Source organism: Mobula birostris, chromosome 4 (genome assembly GCF_030028105.1).
Source record: "Mobula birostris isolate sMobBir1 chromosome 4, sMobBir1.hap1, whole genome shotgun sequence".
Lineage (NCBI taxonomy): Eukaryota > Metazoa > Chordata > Chondrichthyes > Myliobatiformes > Myliobatidae > Mobula > Mobula birostris.
Window position 1 is genome coordinate 64,066,804 of NC_092373.1, and position 15,088 is coordinate 64,081,891.

Consider the following 15,088-nt stretch of genomic DNA (forward strand, 5'->3'; position numbering starts at 1 on the left):
TGCTGAGGCAAAATGTCTTAAGACTGTTAGACATAGGAGCAGAATTAGGCCATTCAGCCCATCAAGTCTGCTCCACCATTCCATCATGCCTGATTTATTATCCCTCTCAAGCTCATTCTCCTGCTTTCTCCCCATAACCTTTGACACCCTGACTAATCAAGAATCTATCAACCTCCACTTTAAATAGACCCAATGACTTGGCCTCCACCACAGACTGTGGCAATGGATCCCACAGATTCACCACACTCTGACAAAAAGAATTTCTCCTCATCTCTTTTCTAAAGTGACACCCTTATATTCTGAGGCTATGCCCCCTTGTCCTAGACTCACCTACTATAGGAAATAACCTCTCCACATCCACTGTATCTAGGCCTATCAATATTTAATAGGTTTCATTGAGATCCCACAACCCCCCCCCCTCACAATCCATCATTCTTCTAAACTCTAGTGAGTACAGGCCCAGAGCCATCTAATGTTCCTCATACATTAACCCTTTTATTCCTGGAATCATTCTCGTGATCCTCTTCTCTGGACCATCTCCAATACCAGCATATTTTTTATTAGATAGTGGGACCAAAACTGTTCACAAGACTCTAGTATGATCTGACCAATGCCCTATAAAGCCTCAGCATTACATCCTTGCTCTTATATTCGAGTCCTCTCAAAATGAATGCTAACATTGCATTTGTCTTTCTTACTACCTACTCACCCTGCAAGTTAACCTTCAGGGAATGCTAAACCTCTGATTTTTTAAATTTTCTCCACAATTAGAAAATAGTCCATGCCTTTATTCCTTCCACCAAAAAGCATGATCATACACTTCCCTATATTCTATCTGTCACTTCTTTGCCCATTCTCCTAATCTGTCTAGTCCTTCTGCAAACTCTCTCCTTCCTCAACACTATCTGCCTCTCCACCTTTCTCCATACCATCTGCAAACTATGCCACAGAGCCATCAATTCCGTCATCCAAATCATTGGCATATAATGCAAAAATAAGCGGTCCCAACAGCGACCCCTGTGGAACACCACTAGTCACGGCAGTCAACCAGAAAATGCCCCCTTTATTCCCAGTCTTTATCTCCTGCCTGTCAGCCAATTTTGTATCCATACCAGTATTTTTCCTGTAATACCATGGACTCTTATCTTGTTAAGCAGTTTCATGTGCAGCATTTTGTCAAAGGCCTTCTGAAATTCAAGTAAACAATATCCACCTACTCTCCTTTGTCTATCCTGCCTGTAATTTCTTCAAAGAATTCTAATAGATTTGTCAGTGAAGATTTCCCCTAAAGGAAACCGTGCTGATTTTGGCCTATTTTATCATGTGCTTCCAAATTCCCTGAAAACTCATTCTTAATCATGGACTCCAATATCTTCCCAACCACTGGAGTCAGGCTAACTGAGCCCTCAATTTCTTTTCTACTGCCTCCCTATCTTCTTGATGACAGCAGTGACATTTGCAGCTTTCCAGTCCTCCAGAACCATTCCAGAATCTAGTGATTCTTGAGAGATCACTACTAATGCCTCCACAATACTTTCAGCTACCTCTTTCAGAATCCTGTGGTGTAGTCTGCCTGGTCCAGGTGACTTAGCTACTACACTGACCTCTGCCTCCTGAGACTCCTGAATTCCTGGCATACTGCTGGTCTCTTCCACATTGAACACTGACTCAAACGGCTTATGATTTTGTTGGGCAGCCCGCAAGTATCACTATACTAATCCTAACCCTAACTGTATGTCTTTAGAATGTGGGAGGAAATTGGAGCACACGGATGAAACCCATGTGGTCACAGGAAGAAAGTACCAACTCTTTACTGACAGTGGCGGGAACTGAATCCTGAATTTACAGTTAGCACAGTAATGGCGCTGCACTCACTGCTATGCTATCATGCCGCAATTACTCCTGATTAAACAATCTTCAAGTGTAATCTTTGTGTTCTTGTAATCTATATCTCAAATGGAAGACATTCTGTATGACTTTATAACTGCGTTATTGTCTTATCTTTACATCTTTAAGAATGTGGGCACTGTCTCCAAGATTCCTCTTGTTCTTCCACTCAATATGCTCTCTCTTAAAGTGTGTTTCCTTACCATGTTGAGCCTTTCGCCAGTTTAACACCGAACTTTGTGCACATCTATATCTTTCTGTAGTTTTCATCTTCACTGTCAACCATCTGCCAACTTCTTTATTATGTCCATTACTCTTAAGTCTGAATTATTAGTACATACCGCATCCACAAAGGAATGTGTATTGAGCCTATGGAGTTCCATTCATGATGTCATTTGCGTCACAAAGGCACACTTGTTTCCTGCTACTGAACCAATTTTGGACCAAATTTGTGAGTCCCTCTTGGATCCCTGAGTGTCATGTGGAACCATTAAGCCAAAAGGCAGGGAAAAGATTTGTGCCCCTTCTGCCAGCTCTGGTCTGCCTAGAGGTCAGTGTCTAATGGTGGTCCACGGTGATCTGTTCTGAGTCGTCTTCTTTCTGATTTTTATAAACAACATGGTTGGTGATGTTGTGCAGAGTGCAGAAGGTTATGACAGGACATTGATAGGATACAGAGCTGGGCTGAGAAATGGCACATAGAGTTCAATCTGGAAAAGTGTCAAATGATACACTTTTGAAGGTCGAACTTGAAAGCAGAGTACAGGGTTAATGATGGGATTCTTAGCAATGTGGGTTTCTTGGGGTCTACATCCATAGATCCCTGAAGGTTGCTGTGCAGGTTGATAGGGTGGTAAAGAAGGCATATGGTCTGTTGGCCTTCATTAATCAGACGACAGAGTTCAAGAGGTGTGAGGAAATGTTGCACCTCTATAAAACTCTGGTTAGACTTTATTTGGAGTATGGTATTCAGTTCTGGTCTCAGTATCGGAAGAAGCTCTGGAGAGGGTGCAAAAGAGAGTTACTGGGGTGCTGCTTGGATTAGAGAGAATGTCATATGAGGAAAGGTTGAGTGAGCTTGGGCTTTTCTCTTTGAAGCAAAAGAGAATGAGAAGTGACTTCATAGAGGTGTGTAAGATGATAAGAGGCATAGGTACACTCAGTAGACACTTTATTAGGTACCTGCTGTAACCTACTCGTTAATGCAAATATCGAATCAGCCAATCATGTGGCAGCAACCCAATGCATAAAAGCATGCAGACATGGTCAAGAGGTTCAGTTGTAGTTCAGACCAAACATCAGTATGTGGAAAAAATTCCCAAGGTTTAGGGAACCTTGGTTTTCAAGAAATTGAGGCCCTGGTTAAGAAAAAAAGGGATGCATAAGCAGGTATAGGCAGGTAGGAACAAATGAGGTGTTTATTGAGTAAAAGAAATACAAGAGAACACTTAAGATAGAAATCAGGAGGGCTTAAAGAAGGCATGAGGTTGTCTTAGCAGTGAAGGTGAAGGCGAAACTTAAGGGTTTCGACAGCTATGTTAAGAGCAAAAGGATTGCAAAGGACAATATTGGTCCTCTGGAAGATCAGAATGGTAATCTATGCACAGAGCCAAAAGAGATGAGAGAGATCTTAAATGGGTTTTTTGCATCTGTATTTACTCGGGAGATGGACACAGAGTCTATAGAAGTGAGGTAAAGCAGCAGCAAGGTCAATAGACAATAGACAATAAGTGCAAGAGTAGGCCATTTGGCCCTTTGAGCCAGCACCGCCATTCACTATGATCATGGCTGATCATCCACAATCAGTACCCCATTCCTGCCTTCTCCCCATATCTCTTGACACCACTATCTTTAAGAGCTCTATCTAACTCTTGAAAGCATCCAGAGAATTAGCCTCCACTGGACCCTAAACAGATTACAGAGAAGGAGGTGTTCGTTGTCTTGAGGCAAGTTAGGGTGGATAAATCCCCAGGGTTTCCTCAGACATTGTGGGAGGCAAGTGCAGAAATTGCAGAGGCCTCAGCAGAGATAATTAAATCACCCTTAGTGTCAGGTGAGGTACCAGGGGATGGGGGATAGCTAATATAACCATATAACTATATAACAATTACAGCATGGAAACAGGCCATCTCGGCCCTTCTAGTCCGTGCCAAATGCTCACTCTCACCTAGTTCCACAGACCTGCACTCAGCCCATAACCCTCCATTCCTTTCCTGTCCCTATAGCTATCCAATTTTACTTTAAATGACAATATTGAACCTGCCTCTACCACTTCTACCGGAAGCTCGTTCCACACAGCTACCACTCTCTAAGTAAAGAAGTCCCCCGTTGTATTACCCTAAACTTTTGTCCTCTAACTCTCAACTCATGTCCTCTTGCTTGAATCAAACCCACTCTCAAAAGAACCCTTTTTAAACAATGGAACAACATGAGCACTACGCCAATCCTCCAGCACCATCCCCGTTTCTAATGACATTTGAAATTTTTCTGTCAGAGCCCCTGCTATTTCTACACTAACTTCCCTCAAGGTCCTTGGGAATATCCTGTCAGGACCCGGAGACTTATCCACTTTTGTATTCCTTAAAAGCGCCAATACTTCCTCTTCTTTAATCATCATAGTTTCCATAACTTCCCTACCTGTTTCCCTTACCTTACACAATTCAATATCCTTCTCCTTAGTGAATACCGAAGAAAAGAAATTGTTCAAAATCTCCCCCATCTCTTTTGGTTCTACACATAGTTGTCCACTCTGATTCTCTAAGGGACCAATTTTATCCCTCACTATCCTTTTGCTGTTAATACAACTGTAGAAACCATTTGGATTTATTTTCACCATACATAAAGTTTCTGTACCCTCAAAATTTCACTTTTGAATACCTCTATTTCTCTGTTACATCCTTCCTATAAAACAAATTGTCCCAACCCACTCCTTCTAAATCCTTTTGCATCTCCTTAAAGTTAGCCTTTCTCCAATCAAAAATCTCAACCCTGGGTCCAGACCTATCCTCCTCCATAATTATATTGAAACTAATGGCATTGTGATCACTGGACCAAAGTGCTCCCCAACACATACCTCCGTCACCTCACCTATCTCATTCCCTAACAGGAGATCCAACACTGCCCCTTCTCTAGTTGGTACCTCTATGTATTGCTGCAAAAAACTATCCTGCACACATTTAACAAACTCCAAACCATCCAGCCCTTTTACAGTATGGGCTTCCCAGTCTATGTGTGGAAAATTAAAATCTCCCACAATCACAGCCTTGTGCTTACTACAAATATCTGCTATCTCCTTACAAATGTGCTCCTCCAATTCTTGCTCCCCATTAGGTGGTCTGTAATACACCCCTATAAGTGTTACCACACCTTTCCCATTCCTCAATTCCACCCAAATAGCCTCCCTAGACGAGCCCTCTAATCTATCCTGACAGAGCACCACTGTAATATTTTCTCTGACAAGCAATGCAACACCTCCCCCTCTTGTCCCTCCGATTCTATCACACCTGAAGCAACGAAATCCGGGAATATTTAGTTGCCAATCACATCCCTCCTGCAACCATGTTTCACTAATAGCTACAGCATCATATTTCCAGGTATCAATCCATGCTCTAAGCTCATCCACCTTTCTTACAATGCTCCTAGCATTAAAATAAATGCATAAGAAATTTTCCACCTCTTACTCTCTGCTTATCACTAACGGTGAAAACAACTATACTATCTCCTTTTCCTTCCTTATCCCCTACATCTGTTCCTACTCTCTGGTTCCCCTCCCCCCTTGTATCCAGTTTAAATCCACTGGAGTCTCTCTAGCAAATCTACCTGCAAGAATATTTGTCCCCTCCAGTTCCGATGTAAACCGTCTGGTCGGAACAGGTCCCCCCTTCCCTGGAAAACTGCCCAATTATCTATAACTCTGAAGCCCTCCCTAATGTTGTTCCGCTGTTCAAGAAAGGCTCTAAGAATAAACCAAGAAATTTAGGCAGGTGAGCCTGACATCAGTAGTGGGAAAGTTATCGGAAAGTGCTCTAATGGACTGGATATATGAGTATTTGGATAGACATGGTCTGATTCGGGATAATCAGCATGGCTTTTTGCGTGGTAGGTCGTGTCTAACATATCTTGTAGAGTTTTTTGAGGAAGTTACGAGGAAAGTTGATGAAGGGAAGGTGGTGGATGTTTTCTCCATGGACTTCAGCAAGGCATTTGATAAGGTCCAGCATGGGAGGTTGGTCTTGGGTTCCAGTCACTTGGCCGTCAAGATGAGGTTGTAAACTAGATTAGACATTGGCTTTGTGGGAGAAGCCAGAGAGTGGAAATAGATGGTTGCCTCTTTGAGTAGAAGCTTGTGACTAGAGGAGTGCAGCAGGGATCAGTGGTAGGTCCATTGTTGTTTGACATCTGTATCAATGATCTGGATGATAATGTGGTTAATTGGATCAGCAAATCTGCGTATGACACCAGGATTGGGGTGTAGAGGACAGTGAGGATAACTATCAGAGCTTGCAATGGGATGTGGACCAGCTGGAAAAATGGCAGATGGAATTTAATGCAGACAAGTGCAAGGTGTTACACTGTGGTAGGAGCAACCAGGGTAGGTTTTACATAGTGAATGGTAGGGCACTGGGAGTGAAGTAATGCAAAGTGATCTGGGAATACAGGTCCATAATTCATCGAAAGTGGCTTCACAGGTAGATAGAGTCATAAAGAAAGCTTTTGGCACGTTGGGCTTCATAAATCAAAGTAATGAGTACCTGAGATGGGATGTTGTATTGAAGTTTTATAAGACGTTATCCAGTATCCCCTCATAGGCTCAAAGACAAACTGCTCTAAAGAAAACCATCTCATAGGAATTCAACAAATTCACTCCCTTGAGATCCATTATCAACCTGATTTTTCCAATCAACGTGCATGTTAAAATCTCCCATGACTCCCATTGCACTTTTGATATGCCTTTTCTATTTTACGTTGTAATTTGTGGTTCACATCCTTGCTACTGTTTGGAGGCCTGTACATAACTGACATCAGGGTCTTTTTGTCCTTGCAATTTCTTAACTCAACCCACAAGGTTTCAACATTTTCCAATCCTCTGTCACATCTTTCTAATGATTTGATGCCATTCTTTATCAGCAGAGCCATGTCACCCCCTCTGCCTCCCTTCCTATCCCTCTGATACGGATTGTAACCTTGGACATTCATCTCCCAACTATAACCATCCTTCAGCCACGATCCAGTGATGGCCACAGCATCATGCCCAACAATTTGTAAAAGTGCAACAGGATCATCTACCTAATTTCTTATGTTCCATGCACTGAGATATAGCACTTTGAGTACTGTATTTGCTACCCTTTTTGATTTTGCATCCCAAATGCACTTATATTTACCTTGCTGGCGGCAATATTGTCCTATCATCTGCCTACCCTTCTTGACAGTCTGCTTGCCCTTCCTGACAGTGTAACTGCACACTATCTTTGTTTTGTTTTACCATCGGTCCTATCCTGAGTCTCTTCACTCCAGTTCCCATCCCTCTGTCAAATTAGCTTAAACCCTCCGCAACAGCTCTAACAAACCTGTCCACGAGAATATTGGCCCCCTTGGGTTCAGGTGCAACCTGCCCCTTTTGAACAGGTTGTATCTCCCGCAGAAGAGATCCCAATGAGCCAGTTTAAGAGAAGCTTGGATAAGCACATGGGTCGTAGGTGGGGGGTATGGAGGACTATTGTCCGGGTGCAGTAGGCAGTTTAAATGGTTTGTCACAGACTAGATGGGCTGAAAGGCCTGTGGCTGTGCTGTATTTTTCTATGACTCCATTACTTTAAATATGATCCAAGTGACTTAGACTGTGGAATGATTTTTGGTGCCTGTAAGGGTGGTTTGAGGATCTCAGCAACTCCTGAGAATCTGGAGAATAGCCAGACTTCTTAGGGTGACAGGAAAGAGACTGTTACTCAAATAATCATGCATTGCAGCAGCGGTGTACAGAAGAGCATCTCTGAATGCACAACACAATGAACCTGAAAGTGGATAGCTACAACAACAGAAGATCTCATCAAAATCCACTCCTGCACCTAATAAAGTGGATACTGAATGTGAAGGGACTATCCAGCACAATTTTACCAGGGTGGCAATGATTAATACAAAAGGGCATGATTTTAAAATGAATGAAGGAAAGTATAAGGGGGATGTCAGAGGTACTTTGTTTACACAGAGAGTGGTAAGTGCATGAAACTCAGTGCCAGGTAGACGCAGATACATTAAGGACATTATGAGACTCCTAGATGGACATATCAATGAAAGAAAAATGGAGGACTTTGTGGGAGCGAAACGTTAGAATGATCTTGGAGTAGGTTAAAAGATTGGCACAGAATTCTGGACCAAAGGGCTTGTGCACTGTTCTATATAAATGTCTCTATTGTATTCATCTCCCCTACAACCACTAGCAGCGCATTCCAGGTGCCGACCACTGTGTGTATATAAAATAAATTGCCCCTCTCTTAAAAAGTAACTTGCCCTGGAGGTACTGTATGTCAAATTACAGCAAGTTGTATACAAGACTGACACAGAGGTAGTCATTCTCAGTACATTTAAAAAGATCATGTTAAATAATTAAATACCACTTAACCTTGTAATTCGTGGTTGGACTTGCAAGAAGGACAGTGATAAATTCCAGGGTTGAAGAGTAGCTGAAGTTGGACTTCATGCTAGTAGAATATATCAAACATACTTTTATGGAAATATAACATATGTGAATTACGCACGTGTCAGGAGCTGGACATTGCAGTTATGCGGTAATGGACTTGCATGAAAAAGGAATGTTTATTTTAAATGTTCTTATACTATTGTTATTCCTATTGAAAGTCAATGTGCTGCAGATTTTAGTTACACACATATTATACCAGTTATGCTGAATGCAGTTGTTCAATAAGGTGACCAGGGAAGATACTGTTGTTCTTTCGTTCATTGGGTCTAGATACTGGAACTTTGTCCCATTAGCTCTGTCAGACTGTCCTCACCAGAGGACTGCAGGGGTTCAAAAGAGTGGATCACCACAAGCTTCTAGAGGCCAATTAGGGATGGGTATTAACTGCTGAATTTAATAGCAAAGCCCATTAGACACATTCCATAAATGAATAAAAAAGATTGAATTGTTAAGTTTATTATGTACAAATCTACTAACTGACACGTAAATTAGCTCTTTATGTCCCAGTCAATGTTTACTTGCAAAAGAAGTTCAGAAACTTAATCTATGGCACTTAATGAAATAGTATACGTGGCCATGCCTCCATGAATCTAAAAGGTTCCTTATGTTCTCAAAGTGATTTGTACCAATTTTATGCTTATGAGATATGGATATCACTCTCAGATTAGACATAATGCTTTATTTGCTCACTGTTTTAACTGGACAGACTTCAAATAAGTAACTAGATTATTCAAAATACTACATAGTAGGCACTTAGAAAGTTATTAATATGCCCTAAGAACACAAGTTAAGCAAGGAAGTTTTGGTATGAAATCTTGCTCAAATTTCTACTTTCTTTTTTCTCCAAGATCACTAATCTTGTTTCATCAGTATTTCCCCAATGTACAGTATGTTCTTGTATTCATAGGTTATAACGGGAATGATGCATTGTCTTTCATTTCCTTAATCTTTCATCAGATCCTGAGGTTCATTTTGATATTGGTAGTACTATCATTGTGAGAATAGTTGAATAGCATACACCTGTGCTGTTCGATATGGCACATTTACCAAAAAATCCATTAAGGTCCTTCTGTGACATATTTGAGATTACTGAGTTTAATTCGCCCTTTATTTTTATTACAAACAATGTTTAATGCTTCATATTCCATGTTAATTACCAGAACTTGTGATCTTTTACATTGCAGCTGAGTGCTAAATGGATTGCACTTAAAAAGTAGCCTTTCATTCTAAGTAATGTAAGTTCTAACCTTCATAAAAATCAGAAGTTTTAAAATGCAGTATAGAGATGAAACCTCGCCAGTCATAGAAAATTATGACAATATCACTTCCAAAGGCTCCATAATTTATCAGTGGACTATGAAGGTCTTTTATACTGTGAATGAGTTTTTTGTTCAATGGGTACTGACCCTTGACAAAATCTTGGATATGAACACCAGTCTTAGTTTTTAATGTACTGATCCAGAACGAGTATGTGTTGTGAGCAAGTATGTTTATTATCTATCCCTTGTTGTGCTGAAAAATTAGTTGTGAGCTGCCACTTTGAAATGTTGAAGATATTCTTATGGTGCATTACAAAATGAAGATTCAGGATTTTTTTTTTGCCACTAATGATTAACACAGTGATCTACTTCTAAGTTATGACCATGCTTAAACTAGTAGGGGAGAAGCTGGAGGTAATGGTGTCACTGTGAGTCTGATAAACCTTGTTCTTCCATAAGACAGAACAGGAGTTTCCAGTTCACTTATCACTTGAATAAGTCCACGGGCGATGCCCTAACCTCTGGCCTCCACTTTGAAACCTGAAAAAATCAGGCCATGACACATAGCAATTAAAAAAAGTTGCCTTTCATTCTAAATAATGTAAGTTCTAAAAACACATAGTCAGGATAATGCAGCCAGGGCACAATGAGGCAGTGGAATGACACTGGAAGAGGGACTGAAAGATTTAAGTGTACTTTGGCCTGAGTAGTGGTGTGCTCCTTTAGTGTTGGTGCAGCTGGGAGAAAGTTCCTTCACACTCCTGATTCATGCCTTGTAATAGTGAACAAGGTTTTGTAGAGTGAAAAGATGTATCATTTGTAATGGATTACTTAATTTCTGACATGCTCTTGTGGCCATGGTATTTATGTGGCTTGTCTGATTACATTTTAGGCCAAATGTACTTAGATTTTCTTTTATCTTCTTGAATATGGTTCATGTAGCACACCTCTCATACAAGAACCTTCAAAAACCTGTAGTTATTGATTCATTGATAATGAGACAAACTTCATCGTCTACATTTTCCTTATCTTGCATTAGCTGTGTTGGTTCTGCCGAGCTTGTTACATGCTGAAAACTTCACATTCTTCACTGATGTTCACCTATTTCATATCATAGTATAGTATAGATATGCAGGGAAATGGCAACTAAACTAATTTTTTCAATCCAGTCTATTTGATTCTTGCAGTTGTTGGTATTGCTCACAGTTATATTCATTCAATGTCCAACGTCCCCATTTTCCCAGGGATCTAAACTGCTTTTGGTTTGAAATACACTTACCTAATTTATGCTGAATTTCAGTCAGAACAAGATGGTATCAATGTTGCCAGCTATGCAAAATGCACTCCCATTCCATCACTGTTCACCCATGCATTATATCCCTAATGGGAACTGATGTTATGTCATCATGTAAGGAACACAGCTTCAACTTTTTTTCAAAATATAATGAAGCAGATTGTGCAAAATATGCATTACTGTGGATTATTTCTTCAATTATAGTTCTTTTAATTAATCTTGACATGATCTTAATTCAATTGAATAAATGTTATGACAATACTCAAAAGGATTAATTTGCATGTTACTACCTAATGGTTGTGTAAAATTTGAATTATTGCAAGCATTAGCTAATACAATATTTCACTGTTTGAAAAATATTTAAAGTGAACACTATGTTTTCTTGGAAGTGATTTTAAGAAGTGATTTCTCCTGATTTGAAGTATTGATTCTGAATTTAATTGATTATTGAACTTCCAGTCTTGTGTTGACTATATATGAGCAATGACACTGAAACGTTAGGACATTATGCTTCCATCACAGGCAATATTATTAACATACCCCATGTATAAAAAAGTCTATTAAATAAAATGTTTAACGAGCTGCAGAATGATGTAGAAATCCATATAATCAATATGGTCTCATTTTATTTGAAATATAATTGAGAGATCATATTAATAATATTAAATTGGTAGACTTGTAAAGGATGTTCTAATTTCAAAGTGTCATTGTTCGTAAATACACTTCATTTACAGCAACATCAGCATTAATATTTAAAGTGAAAAAATGTTCATTCAAAAATCATGGTTTGATTAATTATGAATCTCAAACAGTTTTCATTCTTTCATTTTTAGGGAAACATGGGTATAAATTCTTTGCTCTGTGGATGACAAGAAGCAGCTGGGCAGAGTTCTGTACGTGGGCAAAATCCTGTTTGTTGATTATGGAAGTGATTTTTGTCATTGCTTATAATTGCAGTAACAAGATTTGTGGAAGAATTGATTCACTTTTTCATTCAATGTTGAGAATATACAAATTGAAAATTGAAGTGCTTATCATAACACCTTGTTTTTTTTCATTTTGTTCATCAATTAGCAATTGATTCTTTATAAAGTACATCCAGTGAAACTGCCTGTGAAAACATATTTCTTAGTGTTGTGGCGCAATACCATATAATAATTTGCAGTTTCATATATTTGGCAATTGTGATTTTGAACATATTGATTTCTTAGTTAGGCTATCAAGATACCAAAGTAAATGGAGACTGGACATGTCTCTATTGAGAAGGAAAAGCAATTGGCATCATCAGAAAAATTACAGCAGTAATACTTTTCTTTAATAAAACTTACTTTATAACATGTGTGTAGCCTGGAGGCAGTGGAAATATTAAAAAAAAGTATTGCTGCTGCAATTGTTGTGATAATGCCAGTTTTGGGACACTTACTTTATATTCATAGTGAGGATGGAGGGAAGCTATACCATTTTACTATCTTCTGGCTCCAGGCAGAATCTGGCCTTCACACTCTCTTCTTCTTCCATATTTCTTTAACTTTAGGAAGGCAATGGCACCTTCATATGCTATCCCGACCTCAGACCCTTTTGTATCTCTGTTGATTACTCCCTCTTGCCTCAGGTCCTTTTCTTTTCCCCTGTTTACCTTAAGGCCTTTGTTGCCTTTGAGTTAGATACAATTTTTGGCCATCTTGCTCCCCTGTGGGCATTCTTCATCCATCTACTGACTGACACCTCTAATCTTGTTTGCGCCCCCTTGCTGCAAAAGCAATTGGGAGGCAATTCAGAAATAATCGAAGCCCATAGAAGGCAGAGGATAGTCGCTGGAGGGAGTTATTCCTGCTGGAAGTCTGTGATTAGTGGTGTTCTGCAGGGATCTGTACTGCAACCTCTGCTGTTTGTGATATATATAACTGATGTGGATGAAAAAGCAGATTGGTGTGTTAGTATCTTATCAGATGATCTGAAGATTGGTGGTTTTGAGGATTGCGTAGAAGACTGGCAAACGATACAGCGGGATACTGATCACTTGCAGATATGGGCAGAAAAATGGCAGATGGAGCTTAACCCGACCAAATGTGAAGTGTTGCATCTTGATAGGTTAAATGCAAGGAGACGAGCAGAAGGATCTTGGGGTCCAAGTCATAGCCCCCTGAAAGTGGCTACACAGGCTGATACAGTGGTTGCCTTGTCTTTATTAGTTGAGGCATTGAGTTCAAAAGTCAGGAAGTTATGTGGCAGCTTTAGAAAACTCTAGTTAAGCCATATCTGGTGTTTTGCATACAGTTTTGGTTGCCCTATTATAGGAAGGATGTTGAGGCTTTGGAGAGGGTGCAGAAGAATTTTACTAGAATGCTGCTTGGAGAGGTTAGGTAATCTTCATTGCTTTTCTCTGGAGCAGCTGAGGCTGAGAGGCGATCTGATAGTGGTTTATGAGATTATGTGAGGCATGGATAGAGCAGACAGCCAGTATCTTTTTCAAATACCAAAGGAATACTTTTAAAGTAAGAAGGGGTAAGTTCAAAGGAGATAAGAGAGGCAAGATTTTATATACAGCATGGCCGGTGCATGGAATGCACTGCCTGGGGTGGTGGAAGACAGTTACATTCCAGACTTCTAAGTGATGTTTAAATAGGCCCATGAATGTGAGGGAAATGGAAGGATATGGACATTATGTAGGCAGAGGGTATAAGTTTAGTTGGTCATTTGACTGCTAATTTAATTAGCTCGGCACAACAATGTGGGCTGAAGGGCCTGTACCTGCACTATACTGTTCTATATTCTATATCCTACATAGGTATGATGGGCTAAATGGCCTCATTCTATGCTGTGAAATTTCCTGATTCTAAATAACACTCATCTGCTTCTGGTACCCGCCAGCATCAAGTGGTATTCAATTATACCGGTGCCTAGAAGAACATGGTTCCATGTCTCAATGTCTACCATCCAGTAACACTTACATCCACAGTGATGAAACATATCAATTCTTGTCTCAGAAGTGACTTGGATCTGCTCCAATTTGTCTTCCTGCCCAACAGGTCCACAACAGATACCATTTCATTGGCTCTTCACTCAACCCTGGAAAATCTGGACAGCAATGATGCATACATTAGGATGCTACTTGTTGACTACAGTTTGGCATTCAATACTGTTATCCCCTCAAAACTAATCAATAATCTTCAAGACCTTGGCCTCAATACCCCCTTGAGCAATTGGATTATCAAATTCTTCACTTGCAGATCCCTGTCAGTTCAAATTTGCAACAACATCTCCCTCACAAACTCCATCAGCACAGGTGCACCACAAAGTTGTGTACTTAGCTCCCTGTTCTACTCACAAATCAGTGAGAAATCAGTGTATAGGAGGAGATTGAGAATATGTCTGAGTGGTGCCACAACAACTTCCCACAATGTCTGCAAGACCAAGAGTTAATACTGAATTGAGGAGGAGGAATTTGGAAATCCATGAGCCAGTCCTCATCAGGGTATCAGAGTTGGAGATGACAAGAACGTTAAATTCCTCAGTGTCATTATTTCGGAGGATCTGTCCTGGGTTCAGCATGTAGGTGCAATTAACAATAAAGTGCTGCAGCACCTCTACTTCCATAGAAGTTTGTGAAGATTTGGCATGTCACCTAAAACTTTGACAAACTTCTGGATATGTGTAGTGGAGATTATATTAGAAACATAGAAAACCTACAGCATAATACAGGCCCTTCAGCCCACAAAGTTCTGCTGAACATGTCCCTACCTTAGAAATTACTAGGGTTACCCATAGTCCTCTATTTTCCTAAGCTCCATGTACCAGTCCAGGAGTCTCTTAAAAGACCCTATTGTTTCTGCTTCCACCGCTGCTGCTGGTAGCCCATTCCATGAACTCACCACGCTCTGCGTAAAAAGCTTACCCCTGACATCTCCTCTGTACCTACTCCCAAGCACCTCAAACCTGTGCCCTCTTGTG